Source organism: Balearica regulorum, chromosome 7, assembly GCF_011004875.1.
Source record: "Balearica regulorum gibbericeps isolate bBalReg1 chromosome 7, bBalReg1.pri, whole genome shotgun sequence".
Taxonomy (NCBI): Eukaryota; Metazoa; Chordata; class Aves; order Gruiformes; family Gruidae; genus Balearica; species Balearica regulorum.
In genome coordinates this window covers 36,923,141-36,937,877 of record NC_046190.1, presented here as the reverse complement: position 1 = coordinate 36,937,877, position 14,737 = coordinate 36,923,141, and the positions used below count along the sequence as shown (strand labels likewise).

At 51.3% G+C, this 14,737-nt stretch overlaps 1 long non-coding RNA gene across 1 annotated transcript in view; it reads left to right on the top strand.

Moving 5' to 3' along the window:
* LOC142602651 (uncharacterized) overlaps positions 1–13,707 on the top strand; it is a 129,777-nt gene extending 116,070 nt beyond the window's left edge. The window contains exon 11 of the long non-coding RNA XR_012836413.1: positions 11,655–13,707. This is a non-coding gene — a long non-coding RNA (uncharacterized LOC142602651). The remainder of the gene's footprint in view (positions 1–11,654) is intronic.
* The last annotated feature ends 1,030 nt before the right edge of the window (positions 13,708–14,737 follow it).

Genomic DNA, 14,737 nt, shown 5'->3' with positions numbered 1-14,737 from the left:
AGAATGGGAGAAGGACCTTATGATACTTAGTGAGCGGATAATAAAACGGCAGATGAAATTCAAGGCTGCTAAATGAAAGCAATGCACAGGGGGAAAATCATTCTAAGTTTACACGTACGGCAACGGGCTCTGAACTGGCTATTACTGCTCAGGAAGGAGATCTGAGAGTTATGCTAGAAATATCTATCAAAATGACACTTCATGCTCCATAGTAGTCCAAAAAACAAATATAATGATAGGAATTACAGGGAGGTAAGAGAGAGCGAAATGGGGAATATTACTGTGCTGCTTAATGAATGCCTGGCATACCCCACCCTGAGTAGTTTGTGAGCGGGTCTGGTTTTCCCTTCCCAAAAAGTAGAGGGGAAAAAGCCTAGAAGATTATCCACCGAAGGCAAGGATTGATAAAGGCGGGGCCAGATAGGACGTCACGTGTATCGTAAGAGCTGAAGAACTAATCAGCAATGATTGCTTCGTTCAAGAAACGCTCGGTATCAAGAGTAGCAAACATCTACCCGCCCTCTCCCCACGGGGTGTGTGGGAGATGGGGCTCCTTCCTCGCTGCGGAGCCAGGGCAAGCCGAGCCTGGGCAGGCTTTCACGGACACAAAAGTCCTCGGACCTGGGAGGGGATGCTTCATTCCTGCCGGAAATAATCTGCCCGACGGTCCGCTTTATGGCCAGGAAGACAGGCTGAAATTCACTGCCACCACTTCCCAAAGAATAATGAAACATTTCCTGAGACGGCAATAAATATCTCCTGCCATGACAACACTTACTGGCGCCTCTTTGATCCAGGAAAACGTTTTAAAACTCGGCAAAGTGGGAGTTTTTTAATGCCTCTCTACTTGCTGATTGCAGTTGCGCTGGGTGCTCCCGGGCAGGGAGAGGGATGTGGTTCCTGGCTCCCTGGGGAGCTCCGGCCCAAAAGTGGGTGCTGGGCCGGGGGGGGAACCCCCTTTCTGGGCTGGCCCTCTGGGCTGGCTAGCTGTCCACCGTCCTCCTCCTCCCATCTGGGACCTTCACCAAACGCCCCTGACGCCGATTAAAACAACATGAGCGAGCAGCTTATCGGTTACGAGGGATCGATAAACCCTGGCTTGTGTTCTTCAGCCTCAGAGAGGCTGAACAGCGTGGGGCGATCCGAATAGCCATTGCCGATCGATCGCTCTGCCCGTGCGAGCATGCAGCGGGTCAGCGGGTGAGGGTCGTTTATCAATGCCACCCTCTCCCTCCCGGCATCACCCCGCGTCGTCCTCGGTGGCCGCCGTTAACTCGTCCCCGTAACGCGGAGCAGAGCAGCGCTGCTTGTTCACCTTAGCTCCCGCCCGCGACGCTTCCGAATAGCATCACGGCCAATTAGCGGCGCTTAATGAAAAACAAGCGAGACGGAAGGCGCGTGCGCGCTTCTGTGACCGCCTGGGTGCCGAGGAAGCAAAGCCACCTTTGAACGGTGTCCTTGAGCCAGGAGGGCGACCGGGAGGAAAACTCCTTCTCCCCGGGCCGACGGAAGGGGAGAGGTTTGCAGCTGCCGTCCCCTACCAAGGGGCTTGGTTCTGGTCCGGACCAGCCGTTTCCCACCGCGAGGAGAGGCTGACGGCACGGTGCGTGCCAGGGTCCGCTGGAAATGCGCTGCACGCTCAGCGCAGCCAGCTCGGCTCCTTTTCCCCAGGACGGTTTTTTTTTGTGGGGGTGCACAGCCCGGCTTCTTGGTGTCAGGCTGACAGGCAGATTGCAAATAAAAGCCACCAACTAGCAAAAATTATCTCTGAGGGCCTCATCCTGCCTCTCTGGGGGGTCAGCACCAGGCTGGAGGAGTTGTGTCAGCTCTGAGCTGGATGAGAGCCCAGGCACGGCCGTCCCGGGAGGAAATGCTTGCGGCAGCCCTGGCCACAGAGGGAAAAGGAGGTGTTTGGTAGCACAAGGGAAGCTGCTGATGGTGGAAAAACCGTGGGGAAGCGATGGATTTTTTTTGAAAACCCAGCCAGTGAATCGGTCTTGTTGCAGTGGTTGTTTTAAAAGGGATCGGCAGATATAAAGCGGGTTTAAATCTAGAGCGGCTTGGGGAAGCCTGAGCAGTGAAATGAAGCCGGCAGTGCGACGACTTGTTTGTGAGCCAGTTGTGAGCTCAGAGCTGCGCCGTGCAGCCTGCCTTGATGCCCCGCGGAGCAGGGACCAGCCTGGACCAGACCGTTTCAGTGCCCTGCATCTTCCTAGCCCGTATCAGCTACGGGCAGCGGCGGCGGGAGAGGGACACATCAGGTGCGAGCAACCAGCAGAGAAGATTGACTTAATGGGATCAGCCCTGGTTTTGTTCTTATTCTCAGCACCTTGGGAGCGCAGCTTCTCCGATGTATTCCGTTGGTCTCTAAAGCGTGCACCTGGGGCTGGCGGCCCGTCGGTGGCTGCGCGTGGGTTTGGGGCAAGCAGAGAAGCGCGGAGGTCCTTGTGCAGTCACGGAGCCAGGCATCTCTCTGCTAAACCTCTTCTCAATCGGTTCGGCCCTCCTTTGGAGAAGAGAAAAGGCTCGGTGGGTTTTAATAACTCAGAAGTGGGGGCTTTTCTTCCCGATGGCCTTAATTTTTGTTTGTTGTGCAATGCATTTACAATGTTATTCTGCTCAGGTTATGGGGGTGGGTGGGAATGGCTATTTCCAGAAAAGCTCCTCTTAATCCTGCTTGGCAAAGAGTGACCTCTTCCCCAAGGCACTAGCATCTTCCAAAATCAGCGTGTATTTTGAATGTATTCAATCACAACGCGGAATTTTCTTACTAAGTGCCCGGTGTGCTGAGATCCAGCCGAGCCGGGGTCTGCCTGCCGTCGTGTGGCCGCCGATTTACTGGCTCTGGGGAAAGCGTTTCCCTCCATCGACGGTTCACTGGGGTTTTTATTGTGAAGCGGGAGGAAAAGAAGAGCCCAATTTATGCTCTTGGTATCACTCAGCATTTTATATGCCTTTGGTAAAGTTGTGATTGTTATCAAGGCTATCGAAATCTCCAGAGTCTGAAAATCAAGGTGAAAGCTTGCTTTCATGGATTATTTCCAGTCACTTTTCTTCTGGCTCTGCTAAAAATAACGCAGGAATAGCTTTCTTCGAACTTTCCTATTCCCTCCTGGCTGGAACGGAGAAGGTCAGGAGCATGAAAGTGGGGAAAAAAAAAAAAAAAAAAGAGCAGGAGGAAGGAGTCACAGCAAACTCTTCACATGTATGGGTTTGGATGAGATTGCTTGCTGGTTTGTTTGTTGGTTTATATATATGTATATATAAAAAACCCCCGGATTTACTTTCTGCGTTTCTTTCCTTTAGCTGATGCAATGGCAAAGGCTGTGTGCTTCACTCCTTCTGGAGCAGAAAATACACCATTTTTTAACTGTTTCCTTTTGAAAGTTCATTAGAAACGTCCCCAAACCTAGAGGTTGGGCCGACAATATTGCAATGTCGTAGGACCTTTATCCAAGACCTCGGGCTGATGCTGTGTGGCATATCTCATGTTAGGGCTGTTTTCCCTTGCAGTAGTTACGGGGTTTGTTAATTACTGGATTGATACCTACATTTGCTGCATCTTTTTAGCCTGAAGTGTTTGCGTATGATCTAACAGGAGATAACGGTACTACGGCAGGAGATAGCCAAGGTGTTATCTCAAGGTGCATGTCCAAGAGAGGAGAACTCTTGTAGGCCACTCAGGGCAGAATAATAGTTTGTCCCTAAAAAAAAAAAAAACCAAAGGAAAAAAGCCCAAGAAGCCTGGTGCTAACCACAAGCGGGGAGGCATCATGGCTGCAAAGTCCTCATATGGCAGAGACTTCCATTTGTTGCAGAACTACTTCAGTCGGCTGCAAGTTTCTGGATTGAGATGATGTTTTTCAAGCAAGGGGATAATGTGATGTTGTTTTCTTCAGCTGTTCATTAGTGGCGTTAATAACGATTGATCATCAGGCGTATTTTCCCATCCATAAGCTCATACTGCTTTTAATATCCTTTCTTAAAAAAGGAAGACGGGCAGTCTAGTGCCACTCGTGAGAGAAGTCACCTTTGCAAGACAGATGCTTTCGTGACCCCAGGCACTGTAAAAGCTCCGCTCCACGTCTCTTTATTCACTTCACTTCAGGGACAGGTCGCCCCTCTGCACCCAAAGAGCTGAGCTGGCTCCCCACATAGAGGAGATGCTCCCCACAATAACTTTGCAGGAGGGTGGCCCCTGTGGAGCCAGGTCCTATGGGGAGGAGGTCACGGGGTTGATGGCACTAGCCGGTGCCGCTGGTTTCTTTGGGCGTGGGTTATTGGCATTACTGCGCGCCCACCCCGACGCCTAGGTCAGCACAGCGTTGCTGACGTGTGTCATCCCAACCTTTTCAAGAAGGGCTTTTTCAAGGACGTGAGCAGTGGGAGGATAACCTTGGAAGATCAGCAGGGGAGGCACGTGTTTCTCCAAGGCTTGCGATGCAAACCCTAACGTAGCCCCGCACGGAGCCGACTCCGCGGGAGAGCATCCCGAGGCAGGCCGGGGTATCCCGTGGGATGCGCGGGGGCTGGTGGCCACCCGAGGGACCGGTTGAGGCAGCGCCAGGTGCCAGGCACAGATGCAGGGATGGGGAAAGTTCTGGGGCTTTTTCAGCAGTCGCTTAAGGAATTAAATAATAATGCGTTTATTGAAATTCGCCGCGTCATGCTATGTGCTGGAGGCAGCAGATACTCAGCAGCTCAGGTAGATTTAAAAAAAAAAAAAAAAGGCAACATGTGGAATCGTTTGGCAAAGTTTCTGCTGAAAGGGGGAAATCTATCTTTGCGTGTGTACGTATATAGTCCCTCAGCTCTGCCAAAGCTGTGGTTCCCCCTTGCTTCCCCACAGAGGAGGGGAAGGCGACCCGCGGCTCGGCTGGCGGCTGTACCATAGAGGGAAGGCGGTGCTGGTTTTTGGGGCGGGGTGGGGGCAGAGCATTGCCACCGTGAAGAGTTAAGCTGAAGCTGCAGCCGTGCACTGTGTTGCCAAAGCCGGGAGCCAGACAGGCACTTAGAGCAGAGACAGACGTTAGCGGAGCGGGGGGCCCCCTCGTCCTCGGGAACTAAGTGCCACTTATTTATAGAAGCGTATTCTGGGCAGAAGTTGACGTCTGCGCCTCTTCCCCACCAGAGGAAAAGCGACCGAGGAGACCCGTGCGAGCCTTTGAGTGCGGCTTAGAGCAACATTGATCAGATTTTTGTCTAGCCGGTCCTCTCGTCGCTTCTGCCGGCGGGGCTTCGCTTTCGTTTCCCAGTTGCATGACGGGGCGCTTCCCAGTTTCTTTGGGTGGGTTCGCAACGACGCGAGAGAAGTTCGGGTTGTATAAGGAGGTTGGAAGCAAGGCGGTAAAATTAAATAGCATCAGCGTGTGATTTAGTGATCTGCCTCCTCCTTAGACCGGGAAACGTTATCTTGATGTTAACGGTGGTGGCCTTCAGTGGGTGCTCAGCCTGAGGTCCTGTTCATCGCGTGGAAGCGGTCACCGAGCAGCTTGTGCGAGCCGACCCTAGCCCGCGGATCATCTCCAGTGGTCACGCCAGCTCGTTATCATTCCTTATTGCTAGCGTGTGACTGATCACCGAAATTACCCTCTGTTACTTCTGCGCTCTGATTAGATTCCTGCAATTTTAGAAGAAGTGGGATAATAAATAACAAATCACGAGGAGCGAATAACAAGTGCCTCTGTTTGTGCCGAGGGGTCCTTCTTTGTGTGGCAGAATGGGGATTCATCTGCTGTTGCTCTCCTCTGCCCACAGTTTTTTATTAGCGCAACGAGTTCAGGTGCGGCTCTTCCCAGCGGTAGCATCGGGTCCGGCCGAAGCAGAGAGCTGTTTGCAACCTGAGCGCGCGTTAGCCGGGGAGCTGGCGGCATTTGGCCGACTCCGAATCTGCTGAAAAGCCTTTAAGGGAAGGAAGAACCATATAAATAAAGCTGGAGGTGTGGCGGGAGGAGGAACCCAACCTTAATGCTTTTTATTCCAGCAACTTTCTGCCACCAGTTGAGAATCAAATCTGATCAGCCAGGTAGAAAAATGAAACAAAGACTGGGTTTGCTTGACGTTGCTGCTTTCTTTCGCTGCGATTTTCTCCCGGTACGTGCTGACATAGTGTTGGCTATGTCGGCAAAGGCCAGGAAAAAAAAAAAATTTATATATTTTTCTTTTCTCCATCCAGTGCTCTCTGCCTGCTGCTGTCAGCCGCTCGGACAGCGTCACCTCCCTGTGTCACCTCTGCTTCGGTGTCCTTTGAAAGCTGGCAGCGTCACCTTTTCAAAAGCAAGCGTAGAGCTAAAACTCTTCTACAGCTTTGCTGGAACGCTTTGGGAAAGTGGCAGTAAAGGTAAAGTCGATTAGGCAGGGAGGCAAATTGCCTTCACGTGCCCATCAAAAAAAAAAAAAAAAAAAAAAACCTTCTCTGTGAAGGTGGGAAAGGTTTTTTCCCCCAGATTTTCCTCCTCTGTGCTGGGTGCTGTGTTCATAAACCATCCCCAGCCCCTTTCCTACCAGCGGTGAGTTCAAGTGCGTGCAAAACCAGTCTCTTGCTCTCGGCTCCATGCGCTAGAGCAGCGTTGCGGGCTCCTTCTCCCTCCTATCTTATTTTATTCTTCTTATTATTTTCCCTAAGCACTCTTGTTTTTGAAATACCCTGTTGATGTGGGGTTTTTGGGTTTTTTTTGGATCTCCTCTACTTTTTAAAAGGAAGACCAGGAAGGTCTTGTCAGCAATTTAATGGGGAGATAAAAGAAGAAGGAAAAGGGGATTCTTAACGGAGGGATGGCGCCTGACATCTGGACGGGGCTAAAGCGTGATAAGACGGGAGCGTTGCGGGCAAATCTGCTGCGCTCCATCCCTCGCCAAGGCAGGGCTCGCACTCGATGGCTTTAAAGCATCAAACCTGAGTTCCCCAGGAGAGGGAGAAACCTGAGTTCCCCAGGAGAGGGAGGATGCTTGTAGGACGTGGAGTTAGTGGCCAGGGGTCTGGGGGCTGCTGACATCCTTCCAGAAAGCTTTTTGTGCCACGCAGAGCTCCGGGCGATCCACCCGAACCCGTGCACGGAGGTGGTTGGAGCAAGCGATCGCTGGCTCGTTAGTTATTGAGCTTGTTAATTATTCGGGTTACCTTGGTGCTTTTCCGTTCCTCCGATGACTTTGGGCTGGAGTAGCCGGTTTTCAGTAAAACCCAGGCAAAGGAATAGGAGGATACGTTTAGGTGCTGGCTTGAGACGCCGCTGGGGCTTCAAACACCCGTCAGCTCTGGTGAAATTGGGAGCCGGTGGTTCAAGAGGTTGGTTTTGCAGGAGGTGTTGAATGCACACTACCTTCCTGTGTTCCGTCCGCAGGTAGGAAACAAGAGACGGGTCGAGGGGGTTTTTTAAGGTCAAAGTTAGCCACGGAAATAATTTTGGCTGCTGCCTGCGTTAGAGATAACTCTCCATAAGAGATGCTGGCTCAGATGATGCTCCCTCTCCATCCACAGGTGAGAACAACTTCAGAACTTAAATCCAATATATAAAGGCAGAGAGGGAAATGTTTAATTGTCCTGACTCTGCTGCAGGCTGATAAGCTCGCATTGATTTTCTGTAGCGAAGCCTCCCGAGTGTACGTGTTGGTGTGTGCGCGTGTACGTGCGTGAATGTTTCTCGCTCCTGGGGTATTTCTAATCTCCCGTTGCGTGGCGAGAGCTCGACGCTTCCTCCAGAAATTGGCCATTTACAGCACAAGTTTGGGGTTTTTTTTTTAATTTTTATTTTTTTTTATATCTTTTTCATCCTTTCTATTGGCTTCCTACAAACTTTCCACCAGAGCGGGGAGAAAGGAAAGGTGTCCCTTCACCGACACGTATCCCTCAACCTGAAGCTCAAAGGCAGGTTTGTATTCACCACATCGTTTAAAGGGTCTAATCCCTGCCTATTTCTGTCTGTAAATACAGAGGGAATAACACAAATAAAGCCCCAACTGGGGCTTCACCAATAGCTTGAACTATTTTGTCCCGGAAAAATGTCCAGTTAACTCTTTATTTATTTGGAGGGTTTGTTGGAAAGAAAAATAAATGAAGGGATGCTCCACCAAGTTTTATAGCTCATCCCGGAAGCCTCCGAGCTCCAGAAATTTTGGATGTGTGGCTGGAACCTGGCTGTTTATCTCACATGAGCCTCCAAACCCACCGAGATTTTTTTTTCCCCAGTGCTAATTATAAAAAAAAAAAAAAAATAAAAAAAATTGGTTTGTCTGTAGCGATGGAGAAATTGTCCAGAGGAGCCACAAAGGAGACGAGCAGCCTTCAGATGAAGGGGTAAGAAAAAGAGAAAACGCCAACCTCCCTGGAGATGTAATAGGCTTAGTAGGCCTGCTTGACACATGTCGGATAAAATAAATAATAATAAATAAAAAAAACCCCACAACAATGTTTATAAGAAGATTAGCTTGAACATGGTGAAATTTCTCTAGGGACTGTCCATGGCTGAAGCTCAAACCAACGACTCCCAGGGCCTTATCAGAGTAATGAATTTCCACTGCTTTGGGCCATTCAAAATCCTCCCCGCCGGTCCCTTTCCCCACCCGAAGCATCTTTGATTTGGGGCGCATCTGCTGGGGACCGTTCAATTTGCACCGTGCCCCTCCTCGGCGGGATGGAGGTGCGGCGTTGGGAGTTAACTCGCTGGAAATAACGCGATGTGACTATCTAATTTGTGACTGCCACCCCTCCGGGAGAAAAAAAAAAACCAAAACCCTGTCTCTGGGCAGCGGATTATCCTCAGGCTCATTACGATATTGTTCTGAAACAAATCCCTCAGGCTTCTGCCCATAATCACTGTTACGTACGTGTAGGCAAACGTCTCTCCGTCCGCGCTCACCACGTCGCAGGTGGAGATGGAGCCGGAGCCGCGTTATGCCGGGGAGGAGATACGACGATAACCGCTTGCACGGGTGGTGGCTGGTAACCGCCAGCACTAACCACTGGTTCAGTTTTGATCCAAATTAGGGTTAGTTTTCATTTTCCTGAAAGCCAGCGGACGTGGGCTGGGTGTTTCGGTGGGTTTTTGGTTGGGGTTTTTTGGTTTGTTTGGGGTTTGTGGTTTTTTTTTTAGAAAAGCAACTCAACAGTAAACACAAAGAGACCAACCTTGAAAAATTCCATCTGCAGTTCCCAGCAGATCTAAGTATATGGGAGAGCAAAGAGGTCAACCTGTGCTCCCCTTGGCTATTTTTGCCCCATCCAGTGGTGCCATGGAGCCGCTCCGGTGTTTTCGGCGTTGATCCCTGCAAGCCTTGCCTTGCCGATGCCGCGCTGCTCCTTCTACTGCTGCCGCCGCTTTTTTCCATGAGCGCTCTGCTGCTAAAAGCTGTAATTATCACGTTTTTAACCCATATACTTTGGTGAATCAGAACAAACATGCAGCAGCAAAGCGGCTCTTTTATATCCCCTTGATGGTGGAAGCGCTGCGGACTGCGCCGACACCAAAAGCAAGGTTTCCGCTAGTGGTAGCCGCTCTTCAGAGACAGTTTGGGGATATTTTGGTGGTACCTTTGGAGGGGGTGCAGGGTCGGTGGGCGATCTCTTTCGAAGACGTGTGCTGGGGATGTTTGCGGGGTATCAGGCGAGCGAGCAGCTTGTGATATTTGGGATGATTGTGGTGTATGGAGGGCACGCTTGTGGTACCGGGGGAATTTAGGTGGGATTTGCGATATTTGGGCATTCAAATTTGGAAGGTCTGAAAGAGCTTGTGGTTTTTGGACCCCTCGAGATGGCTTCAAGAAGTCCAATAGCGCTGACTATTTTCAAATCTATCGACGGCCGGCACCAGCCAGGTTTATTTATTGTGGTGCCATCAAAACGCTCCAGCCTGTTGTCCCGCTGTTAGCCGGCCGCAGCAGCGTGTGGGCTCTCGGTTAGCGACGGCTTTGCGGCCGCCCGAGCGGGGCTTGGTGCTTCGCCGAGACAAGGCGCCCAGCCCCGAGCGCCTGCGCTTTGAGTTGCCCGCGTAGCCAACGCGGCCGGGAGCCGTCTAGAGACAGAGACCGTGGTTTGAAGCCATCGGTGGTTTTTTCCAGTCTATGAAACGCCCGGATTCCAGTCTGGAGCAGGCGATGGGGGGAAGGACCCCCGTGCCGGCAGCCAGCACGCGCATCGCCGAACCTGCGCTCGCCCCGGCGTGGTTTGGCACGCTCGCCCATCCCCGGCGGGCTGTTCCTCCGGGATTACAAGCGATTAAGCAGGCGTGAAACCCCAGCCACCCTCCCTTGTCACGCAGAGGCACGAGGGAAGGCGTGCCCTCCCTTCGCCCTCCTTGCCACCCCTTGCCCTGCTCTCCTGGGCACCTGCGGGTACGAGTTTCTCGCTGGCACTAGAGATTCATACGGGCAGGGCCACGCAAATGGCTCTGGAGCCACCCTTGCTTTAAAAATGCTTGCTTTTGCGAGGATTTGCTATCCCAGAATTGCCCTTGCTACAGCAGACCTCCTGCCGGGGTTAGCACGGTGCACCGCGAGAAACTCCCCGAGTGCCGGGAGATCTCAGCCTGGTCTGGCTTTGCCTCCTTTCCGTCAGTTAGTTACGATCCTCCTCCCACGTCATCCCCCTGCTCCGCCGCAGTGAGGAAATTATTTATTTGGGAGGGGCTGCTGAGGGAGATGGATTATGCATTTGCAGTTTAAATACATGGAAAGGGGAGGAAAAGGCTCTTCTTGCCCCCCCCCGTCCCCCCATCTCCCTTGGTGGGCTCGGCGCTACATCCCGCGTTTTTCATCCCAACGGAACGGTTTATTTTTATCTCTTTAGAAAAATAAGCATTAAAAGTTACAAGATGGATCGCCCGCATGCAGATCTTCAAGGGCTGGAGGGGGGAAGGCTGCGGGGAATATTGCGACGGCGAGGAGGCTGGAGGAATAAGTCAGTAATATGTGTGGAACTGAAAGGCGGCTGGACCATTCATTCCCATTAGGAAGAGGTGCGCTGCCATTAATAATCATTTTAACGAGAGCTGGCCTGAGCTAGCAGGTCCGGGCTGCGTTTTCTGGAGAGTGAATTTTTATTTAATAAAAAAAATAATACCATGCATACAAATGAAAAGGAACGGCGGGCTCACTTCTCCTACCTCATATTTATTATTGCTTCACCTGCTTTCAAATGGGAACATTTATTTGGCTAACGCATATTAAAAAGGCTGCGCGTGCCGTATTGCCTTTCCTATGGCACCCAAAACCCAGAATACTTTGACTTAAAGCTCCGAAAGCGCTGTTTTCTGAGCAGCTGTCACCTTCCCAAGGAGGAAAGGACCACCTCACCTGGATGAAAGCATCTAACCGTCCGAAATCCCGTGTTTCTAAAGGGGTCGGATGAATCTCGGAGGTTACGCAGTAAGGCTGGAGTTTGCCAAAACCGCTTTTGCTCAGGTACGTTTCTGTAGCTCTGGGTTGTCGGGAAAATCAGCGGAGCGCAGATTCAGGCGATGGAGCGTTGCTGAGGATTTTACCCATAAAACCACATCTTTTAAAATAGATAACGCGTTCCTTTTTAAAGGAATAAATGAGTAAAAAACCTTCGGGTCTTTTATGAAGCAGCCATCGGGAAGAAAGCTTTTAATCTTGGCGATTTAAGAGAACAGGGGAAATTAGCTGTTAACCAGGCGCTCCTCGTCTACTTTATTTTTCAGGGCGAAAAAGCAGCAAGGCGAAGAGCCAGACCCGAGACGGGGGCGTTTGGGCTGCAGGCTGGGAGCTGACTGAAGCCCACCGGTACCAGCCCTGCTCCAGCTGCGTCCCCCGGGGATGCGGGGATGCTGGCAGGGAGGTGGGTCTTCTCTCGCACGTGCCCGAAGCATCCCTGCACCCAAATATAAGCATCTTAAGCACCGCGTACCGGTATTTGTGCCTACACGTGCCGTGGCAGGTATGTGGGACGGGGGACGCACAACCGGCTACGTGTGTAATATGCAACCGGCACGTTACAGCCTCGAAGTGCCGCCAGAAAAAGGTTCAAAAAGGCAGAGAGGGTGGGCTACGCCAAGCCATGGTGTTCGCTTAGACACGGTGACGGTGGCTGAGATCCCTCGGTCAATGAGGAAAGGACAGGCAAAGTCTGGAGGAGGGCTGTCCCAGGGAACTTCTCGTGCCTTGGCGGTATCCGAGTGGTCCTGGTCTCCTGGCACCTGATGAGATGCTCTGGAGACGGGCTCTTCGCTAGAGACAGACCTCTTGCTACATCAAGGTGCTTGGATTTGGACACAGTTAAGCTCTGAGAGGCCTGCAGGGCATCCCGGTTTGTTTTATACTGCTAGCAGTACGATCGTAAAGTGAACTTAGCCAGTTTGTCCTCAGGAAAGTGGGGGGTTTTTTAATTAATAAAAAAAAAAAAAAGAGTGAGAACACAATATCAGCTGGGCTCCTGCTACGTCTGACACCTTCATCTTCCCCTCCTGATGCTGCTCAGCCAGACTGTCTGGTAAAGATATTTGATGTTTTCTTCTCTAGAAGGGCTGGGATAATCGATGCTCGCCTCCTGCCAAGCGCAGGGTACCACACCCGGGAAGGCACACCGTGCAAGCCGCGTGCTGCGCGCTCGCTGGGCACGGCCCGGCGTACCCTGGGGCTATCGAGAGCTGCTGCACCAACAGAAACCCCCTTATTTTGGGTAAATAAGTCTGTCTTTTCCCAGCGATGCAGCTCGTTTCCCTCTTCGGACCCCGTTCTTCGAGCGTTGGGCTTTCAGAGGTGACTCTGCGTTGCAAGGACGAGTGTATCTGACTGACGAGATGAGGGGTTTGGGTAGTGCCAAGCAGCTGTTCTTTGGAAATGAAGGTGATCCTAAGTGCCGAGGGACGGGGATGGCTCTCTTTCATTAGTCACTGTTAAGATCTCGGTCCCCGGATCTCACAAAGGCCAGGAGAGGTTGAGGATTTGCTATTTTCACGGTGTCACAGCGGTTGATGCTACGGGCTCGGTATCTGATGGGAAGCGGCGAGCGGAGGAGCTATCTCCCTGGAGGAACCGAGGAGATGGGGAGATATCTTCTCCTCGTTTAACTGAGCTTTCCTGCCTTTAACTGAGCCGCTGCAACCCTCTTTCCAAAAAGCCCCTCTCCCGTGGTAGTACCTTTGTGTTGCCTTCAGTGGGGGCACTCGCAGAAGCTCCCTCTTGCAGCGTTTGCCCCAGATTTGTGGGGATTTGCTGCTTTGAGAGCGCTACCCTCCGGCCAGGTTTCCTTTAAAAGGAAAGAGTCCAAAGGTAAGAGCAGGGGACGGGCAGACAGGTGCTGACGTACCAACCCGGAGTGGCATCCCACATGCCTTTTCTCCTTAGGAAATGAGAAAAAAACCTTAAATTACTGAGATTTCGGTTACCTCTCTGATGCTTCGCAGCCCTCCCGTCTCCGTACCCGACTCGCCCCGTACCCCCACCTCCTATCTCGTACCTGCTCTTTCCTCGTCTCCGAGATTTTGGAAACTCGGATCCATCTGGTTTATCCCGATGGCAAGATAGCGTATCGCAGGCAAGGCAGGCAGGGCCCTGCCAGAGCCGCCGCGTTAATTAATGGTAATCCCTTAATCCTAGGGTGATGCGAGAGATTGCGTTGCCCACTTCATCCCCTCCCAAGCTCAGAGAGGTGTCAGACCCGTAACAGCAAAACTGCCTGTCCAACGCTGCACCAGGCACCAGAGATGGGGTTTTTTTCCCTCTGATTATCTATATTTGAATAACTAGGTATTACCACGGGTTGGGGTTTTTCCCCCCCCCCCCCCCGTTGGTTATCGTAATCTGGTGAGGCCACCTTTGCCCCCTCCTCACCCCCCCCAAAAAAAAAAAAAAAAAAGAAAAATTATTTATTTTGCAATTTTAAGGCGAGTTAGGAGTGGAGTTTGCTAGGACAGGTTTTCTTACCTTCTGACCTTCTCCCTGGCGTCAACATTTTTATTCAGAAAGGAGCCCCGAGTGCCGAAAAGCACCATTTCACTTGGTCAATTTACCATGTTTGATCTGGAATTTTCCTGAATGCTTTCATCCAGTCAATCAAAACCGTTCAGCTCTCAGCTATCCAACATAAAAATATCTTTTTTTTTTTAATTTTGTGCATGTCAGTTCTTCAACACCAACAAAAAACAACGGGGGGAAAAAAAATCAAGATCGTGTAATTCCCACAGAAAATTGCATTTGGATGAAAAAGCCATTTTATCCCCCCCCCCCCCCCCCCCCCGGAACTCTGGTTGGAATAAAATTATTAAAAAGAAGAAAAAAAAAATATTGACTAGTTCTGATAGTGTCTGTGTTTTCTTCTGTGAAAGGAGAGCAGCCGGTCCCGGTGTATGCCGGGAGGCACTATTGGGCTGTGAATATTAAGGCCACAGCGGCACAACCTCCATCCTTACCTCTCCTGATTCCCACCGGCAGGCTTTGAGCTTTCAAAGTCACCAACCCAGTAGGAAACAGCGGGGCAGTGTTTTGATGGCCTAAATTTCATCTGAGTCACCTTAGCTGTGCTTTTCTTCTCTTTAATTCGCTCTGGTTTTGTTACGTTGCCTGCTCCTGCGTTTCCCATTGTAACTCAGCCTTGGGTCGAGGCCAGCGTTGAGCGCGTTGGAGCCTCCAAAGGAGCCTGTTGATATCTTGTGTTGGGTCTGGCACAGGGGTGGATTTTTATCCCTGGATCACGCTGAACTGGAATTTGAAAGGCCAGGAGATCTCCTCGGCTGCAGTGCGATGCAGCTCTGCCGGGGCCGGATGCTCACGCAAGCTCCGGTTC